Source organism: Humulus lupulus, chromosome 9 (genome assembly GCF_963169125.1).
Source record: "Humulus lupulus chromosome 9, drHumLupu1.1, whole genome shotgun sequence".
NCBI lineage: Eukaryota > Viridiplantae > Streptophyta > Magnoliopsida > Rosales > Cannabaceae > Humulus > Humulus lupulus.
The window spans coordinates 111,706,542-111,714,745 of NC_084801.1; the positions used below are offsets into that span (position 1 = coordinate 111,706,542).

Consider the following 8,204-nt stretch of genomic DNA (forward strand, 5'->3'; position numbering starts at 1 on the left):
TCACCGCAGCACACAAAATTCTCATAACCTACTTCACTAAGACATGCAAGTTTTCAACCTTCCGTTATCACCGCAGAACACAGAATTCCCATAACCTACTTCACTACGGATGAATATCTAAGATATTCAAACTCCACTAAAGTTATACAAATTCTATTCAAAATTATAAAAGATTGAAAATTAAAAAAAATAAATCAAATACAACATACCTCTTGCAATTAGCTACCAATCCAATGCTTTACAAGAATCACTAAAGCATTTATAAATCATAAACACATTATAAAGACTATCACTCAAAAATATTCCTTAAACAAAATAACACAATGAATTCTCAAATATCTGTTTGATTTATTAGATTGATTAGTCAGGCCTATAAATGAACAAACATATATTGTATTAGTTAGAGAAACCAATGTTAAGAAATGAAGAAAAATTATGTATTGAATGAAAACGTTGCTTGCAAAACTGTACATAGTAGCTTTTATATATGCTACTATTAAGAAATAATTAACTTATATTCTAAAGCTAAGACTATTATTTTGCACAATATTAACTACTCAAAAAAGAAAAGTTAAAATAATTTGAAAACAAATCAATTAAAATTACAAGTGATACACACATCAGAAGATTCAAAACCTTGGCCAATCATTAATAGTACTGCAACCATGCATCGGACCTGGTGCCACAAGAAAGCACTGCCTTTGATTTTAATTGCCCAAAGTTGGTTTCCTTGAAACCTAAAAAAGTTTAGCAATACTCAAACATTATTTTAAAAGAACAGATGGTAGATAAAATTTGTTCATTCTAGACGGTAAACCCCCCCCCCCCCCCCCCCCCCCCCCCATGTACACACACACTCCTCCTCCTCCTCTTTCGTTAAAAAAAATTGGAAGCAAATTTACACGAGTATCGAATAGCAAAAGTGATCAAGTGACATCAGAAAAAGGTTTGAGAATTCAAAAATAAAAACTAATAGATGTAAAAACTGTGAATTTCTGTTGTACACTATTTAATATGATAGTAATCAGTTCAATTGATGACACTTAAGTCCATTCAGCAACTTGCACTTGCAGTCAGGGAACCATGCTTATATCACAAGTCTACTCCCTAGCTGGTGCTTGTGAAACCCAAAATATAGGTATGTCTCTAGAGCTACAATCGCAAACTTTAGAAGCTACTACTACTATTTTCTACTCAGCTTTGACCACTATTATTTATAGTTCTCACACATAGTTCCTGCACCCTCAATTACATGTTTTACTTGTGGGAGCTTAACCACCAGTTTTTGTTAAACATGATTGCATCACTTTCAAAGAAGAAACCATTCTATGTTAAACACCATCTAATTATCATAAATACTAATGAAAATCAAAACAAGTAGAATAAACCAGAAAGTACAGATGGTTAAGATTATCTAATGATCATAAATTCAGATGAACATTAAAACAAGTAGAATAAATCAATGAGAGAGAATTAATCTACCAATGTTAACCTCACATCACAAGGAGCAATTTCAAATGACTTGTCACGACGCATGCAAGTGTGTACATTTAGTGCATCCATCTTACAGAAATTTCGGAAGTCATGTTCACCTATAAATATCTCACCAGAGCTTTCCATTGCCTGGAGAAACATGAGCCAACTAATTAAAGTTAATTTTAAACTGAAGCAACACACAAAACAGATCATTTATTGAGCTAATCGAAAAGAGCTAAAAGATACACCTTGAGATTTAGATTGTCTTCCCAAAAGAAATATTTGTACTCCCTGCTCAGATAGCTAAACCTGTATTTTGGATAAGGCAACCATCAGAAGACAATCAATCCAACACTAACAGACACAGACACACAAAAGTAAACAAATAATTCACTAAATAAGTCAAATATGGAAAGATCTAATGAAAAGAGAGGTGATACCATGTAATGAAAGAACATTAAAATGAGATAGAGAAATAAAAATGAAGCTTTTTTTTTCATTGAGTAATCGTAAAGACATGTAGAACAAAGAAAATATAGTAGAGAACTTGCAATTATCTTTAAGTGACTATATCTGCAGGGTTTATTGATTATGTATTATTGAGTAATTTGATGAAAATTTAAAAAACATGTGATGTGATCATATACTATTCTCTAAAAATTCATCATGATAGTAGAAGAGCTACAAGATATACTATCTTCAAAACCTTCTACTACTAATGAAACCTTCCGTCCATTAAAAAAGTTTATTACAGTTTATCATCATTCACAAGTCCAAACACCAATGCAAGACAGAGCAACACTCAAGTTCATCTTTCAAAGAAGTAATATGAGAGCAAATATACTTGCTCCGCAATTTTACTACTCAAAAACCTCTAAAATTTACAGTGGAAAAACCTTGCACTGAAATCAATTGGAATAGAACACCAGCCTAAAACTCCCATATCATTTGGAAGGGCTCCATTCAAAACCCTCACATAATCAATTTCTCCTTCTGCAAAACACATGAAAAGGGGTAAATAATGAAAGGAGCATGTAGATTAAAATCTAGAAACAATTAGGTTGAATTTAAGGTCAGAAAGTAAACAAGATCATATAAATAGAGCTCAGATACATAATTAGATGCCAATTGTCTTAGGCTCCTAGTCTTTGGGAGGTATCCCCTTTGTAGCTACCATTTTAGCCTTAGAGTTAAAAGACTTAAATAAAAAGAAATTTAGTAGTGCCATTATTCAAAGGTTAAAAGCATGTGATCAAAATGTAGAGCATAAAAACATAAAACAAAACAAAAAATAAAACTAGTTGCAGAGCATAAAAAATACCACTAACAGGAGCCTGAAACAGAGATCAAAATGTAGCTGCAGGCAACCTGTAAACAAAAGCAAACCCTACAAGCAAACAAAATTAACAAAAAACAGATGGAAATACTAAATACACCATAACAGAAGGAAATACTCATCATTTAAATGTCACAATCTAAAAAATAGGGGACCGCCATTGATTAAACTAGAAAAGTCTGTCGCTCCTAAGTTTTTGCAAGCAACATGCCATTTCAAAAGTAGAAAAAAATAATAAAATAAAACAATTTCAAAATCATTGTATCTAAAATTGCAAGAAAATTGTTTTGCTATCAGTAGTTAAAATGACATGGTGAAAAACTTATAAGAAATCAAGCTATAGAATCATGCCTAGTGTAGTCATGATTGCAACAAAAAGGATTATGCCAACAGGCTGCACCTTAAAAAAAATATAGAGCATTGATCACTGGTTGGACTGAACTACAAAGAGCATAAGGTATAACTTGACTATCTTGTTTTGAACTATAGCAGCTAAATAGCAAAGCCTGAAAATATGTGGTAGTCAATTTCATTAAGTTTTCAAGAAAGCATGACCGAAAAAAGCTTCTCCAAATTTAGAAATTACTACATATACTTAAGAAGCATCTCCAATTTCATTTGAACCAGAATTGCACTCACTCACTCATAGCCTAGTGTCAGAACCTTAAACCAATAAACTGAAGATTTGTTAGTAAAAGAAAATAATAAAAGAGTTAAAAGAGAACCAAACATGCCTGCCACCAGTTAAGAAAAGAAAATGGAAAAAGAATATATAAAAAGCCAAGAGAAGCGAGCTACATTAATAAATAAACAAAAAATTTTACGAAATTTAAAAATATTATTGTAAAAGAAATTCCATCAATCATGCATTGGTTTATAAAAAGATAAAAATAAAAAAGGCATATCTGTTAGGGAATTTTTCTTTTTTCATTTCCTGATTATAAAATTTTAAAGCTTTAGTGAAGCATTACCTGTTAAGCATTGTGATAAATATTTTGACTATTTATTATAAAAAAATATTTTGTCACTAATTTTTTTAACGACATTGTTAACATGGGTATGCCTAGAAAAGTAAACATAGTCAGATGACAATATATCTTCTTATACAAATTTTCTAGCCACTTTACATTGAAAATGAATTCAAGGGAGTGTAAATCAGAGATTTAAATAAGCATAATGAAATACCCATGAGCAACCTTAATATTCAAATCCCAAACCCCAAATCATATCTGACTTTCACAAAGACACGGAAACAACTTCAATCTACAAACCCCAAATTGTATCTGATTTTAGGTTGTAGAATTTGGATTAGAAAGATAGAGCCAGAGAGAGTTACTGAGTGTGAGAGAGAAACAGAGGAGGCGTGAAAGGTTATTAGGGATTCAACCTTAGAGATTAGGGATAGTAATTTTTTCTTTTGCTTTTGTCTTTCATTTGGCGCCTAAGTGTATTTCATTTATCGCCTAATATTTCATTTTAGCCGTGTCTTTTTCTATTAGCATGCAACAATAACACTTTTTAAAATATGTGATATTTTAATGTAATATATGGGCATAATTGCTAACAAGAACTATACATCAAAGAGTAGCTCACTTATTTAAAACATACTTTTGAGTAACTTAATTCATACCAAGAACTATACATAGTTTTCTTATTCTACTTTTAAAATTTAAGTAACAACTTTTTTAGTTGATTGCTGATTATATAGTGTTTCTAATGTGTTGTTATGCACATGGTGACTAATTTTTGCTTAAACCAGTAAGATAACTGTAGAAAAATCTTATTCAAGGGCTTTTGGTTATTCTAATGTTAAAAGAATTATTTTACAATGCTTAATTTGTACAAAACTAGAAGAGACTACAAGCACTATAACATCAAATCAGGCTCTATGTCTAACATTAGAGGCTCTTAAAATATTCATCAATAAAATACATTGATTTACCATTTTCACAAGTCTATAATATCCATATAAATATAAACGCATAAATTATACATAAATAAAACTATCAAATAGAAATATAAATAAAAAAACTTAATAAAATATAAAATCCAAAAAACTAACTAGAGACACAACAACGATTGAATCAAAAACTTAAAATTGGTTTTATAAGTTTTCATCTCATTTAAAAACAAAAACAATGTAAAATATTAATATTAAAATACAAAAGAGAAAAAAACACAGATAACTCTATGGAGATTTAAAGAGTATCTCTATGCAATACAATTCCTCATAATTGCCATTAATAGTGAAAAAAAAAAACAAAGTAATGTAGGATTCAATCACATTGTAATCAGACTGATCAAAGAAATACCTTACAAAAGGATTTAACTATTTTATTAAACATGTATAGCAGCAACAAGAAAGGCCACAAGTAAATCAGTCAAATTCAAGGTCTCCAAAGACTCAACTACTTGATCATTTGGAAACAAAAGAAATACCTTCTCACAATTCATAGTGGAAAGCATTAAAAAAATTAATGGCATAGAAACTAAATCATGGGTCTCAACAAAGTTTACACACTTGGGTAATGGAACTAGGCCCCCTTTCTTTCTTTTTGATAAAACAAAAAATAATTCCACTTGATTTATTCTATTATTATTTTGTTATATGTTTTGGTAAATGTCTAATATTGGGGTTTTCTTTCTTCTGGTGTTAGACTTGGTCTTGGTATCAAAATATTTAATTATGAATTAAATCCATAAATGCTACTCAGTTGAAAAGACTTGCTGCTACTCTTTGCATAAAGTCACTCACCAAATGACAGCCTAACATAACCAAGTAGAAAAAAGCTGGTTTAATGACATACCATATATATGTATGCATATCAACCTAATATTCTATGAAATAGCGATTAAAATTTCCTCTATATTACTGAGCAATAGCGAGGATAATTGAAAACCATTAATGAAGTTTTACCACAAATATAGTATAGATTCTTACTTTTCAAATTCTAACAACTGTTTCCATGCCATCCATTGCATTTCTTCCTACAATAACAAGAGAAGTAAAAAACAAATTAAAATTTACAAGTTTAGTTAAACATTCAAGTAAAAGCTTCTTAAAAAAATGGTACTTCCGTTTTTCTTGTTTAAATACAAAAAGGAGTTAGGTTAAAAGATACAATGTCACAAGTAGAGTAAAACCAACTACAAGTTGTACTAAATAACCCACCTATGCACTCAAGTTTCCATACAATTACAACTTAGTTTCAAATATCAAATACTAGTGCTAGATCACAAGTTTTTACCCAAGTGAACCATGCATGTTTGGAAAATGAGAAAAGGATAAACTACAAAAGACAAGTGCTAAAAAAAGCAAACTACAATAGAAAAGCAGAAAATTACCTTGTGCGAGCCAGTTGGTGGTACAGCAAGCATATTCCAATCATACTAAAGCCCACATACCTTTGGCACCCCACAAGAGGACCCTATTGGCATCCTCCAACTAATTAGTACGAACCAACTCCTCTGCCACAACTAAGTAAGCATAAATCATACTAAAGCCCCACCAATATTAGTTTTCAAATTCTCTTATAGCATAAAATATAATTTTCGATACATTTAAGTTATTTACCACATCAATCTGTGCAAATAATAAGATTTATGAACAATTTTAAATCTAACATGCATTTTTAAATAAAACCCACTTGCTAGAATGCTTCCCTTACCCTAATTTGTACATCTTTAAATGCTTCCCTTACCCTAATTTGTACATTATTCTCACACATTACACCAACCTCAGAATCGGTAAAAACAGGCAAAAGCATATCAATTTGTTACAAAGGCAATCATTAACAAATATGATTCAATATGTTGCATTAATAAATGAAAATGTCAATATCAAGAGAAAGGCAATAATATTAAGTGAACTGATCTACAGAAAAAATGATTAAAACATATTACCTACAAACACAACCCCGTCCAAATCGAAGTCGAGCCCATCTTCCCTGAAAGCTTCGCCAAAATTTCCCACTTCCTGTTTTCGTAACCACTAGAGAACTGTAACAGAGAGAGAGAGAGAGAGAGAGAGAGAGAGAGAGAGAGATGAGAGGTATCTGTGAGATGGGGAGAAAGAGATACATGAGAGGGAGAGATAGAGATTGAGATTAGAAGGAGTGAGTGAGTGAGGAATTTTAGGGTTATTCATGGAAAAACACAAGAGAAAATATATAAAATCAAACACTTGATAGAATAAAGAGAGAAAGAGAGACACCTTATCTCCCGCTGCCTCGCAAGAACCGAACACCATCAAAGAACCGACGGTGACTCCGACAATCTAAGGGTTTGATCCTTGAGAGGGTTTTGAACCTAAAGAAGAGCTGAATCCAACCATGCAACTGGCTCCATAAATGGAGGACAGAGGTGGCCGGAAAACTCCTCGAATCTCCCAGAGGCGCACGACTTCGACAAGCAACCAGCGGAGGATGGTGCGTTCATAGGCGAGGATATGGAGAAATGGTTTAGGTGGCCGTGCTTCCTTGTGGTGTGGCTCGTGCGGCTCCCCAACAGGCAGAAAGTGGTCAACTGGCTTGGGCAGAGACGTGAGAGAGGGAGAGAAAGGGAAAGTGTGCTATGCGTATATTGAAAAATGAGAAGCAGCTTAGAGCTTCTTTCGTTTAGAAGGAGAAAAGGCGGGGATCACTTTCATTTGCCGCCTCATTAATTTTTAGAAGGAGAAAAGGCGGGGATCACTTTCTTTCGTTTAGGATTTATTAATAACACTTATAAAAATACGTAATATTTTAATGTAATATATAAGAAGAATTGTTGTAGTGTATCCTATCTGTCGTAGAGTATTACCAAGAAACTGAACCGTTCTTCAATTATCTTCACAGCCTTCCAAAGTATCCTTAGAATCACCTAGACTAGAGTGGGCAATTCTCAACATATGAGATAGATACAAAGAGAAGAAGAGAAAGAATAATGAGCCTTAGAGAAGGACTTATGTTTATAGAGAGAATCTATCAGAAAACCAGTGATTAAACTTGTGATTTGACTTGTGTTTTCACTCTTACTTAACATTTCTTTTATAGACTCAATTAGGTAATTTATTTAATTAAGAAATCAATAAAATAATATCCAATTAAAACCCCTAGGTCGAAATTATCATGGGATTTAGGCCCGTGAAATTTCTCATTTAATTATAAGCCTAGTTGGACTTAAAATCATGGTTTATATTATTTTCTATTGATTAATTAATTAAATAATTATTTAAATCCTTTATCAAATTAATTATTTATAATTTGAACATTGATTTAAAATTATTTATTAATTTAGATACCAATTTATCTTAAATAATAAATCTGCCATAATTTTCTTTTCTTCTCAAAATTACATAACTCTGTGAAACTATCCAAAATTGACCTAGTCAATTGATAGTTTTAGAGTTTAT

General features: G+C 31.6%; 2 long non-coding RNA genes across 2 annotated transcripts; both read right to left on the reverse strand.

Moving 5' to 3' along the window:
- Positions 1 to 1,550: 1,550 nt before the first annotated feature.
- On the reverse strand, positions 1,551 to 3,592 carry LOC133801878 (uncharacterized). The gene is made up of 3 exons (XR_009877039.1): positions 2,373 to 3,592; positions 1,725 to 1,785; positions 1,551 to 1,623 (listed from the first exon to the last, which is right to left on the reverse strand). It is a non-coding gene; the product is annotated as an uncharacterized LOC133801878 (long non-coding RNA).
- Positions 3,593 to 5,751: 2,159 nt separating this feature from the next.
- LOC133801864 (uncharacterized) lies at positions 5,752 to 7,495 on the reverse strand. The gene is made up of 3 exons (XR_009877028.1): positions 7,026 to 7,495; positions 6,716 to 6,811; positions 5,752 to 5,800 (listed from the first exon to the last, which is right to left on the reverse strand). It is a non-coding gene; the product is annotated as an uncharacterized LOC133801864 (long non-coding RNA).
- Between the last annotated feature and the right edge of the window lie 709 nt (positions 7,496 to 8,204).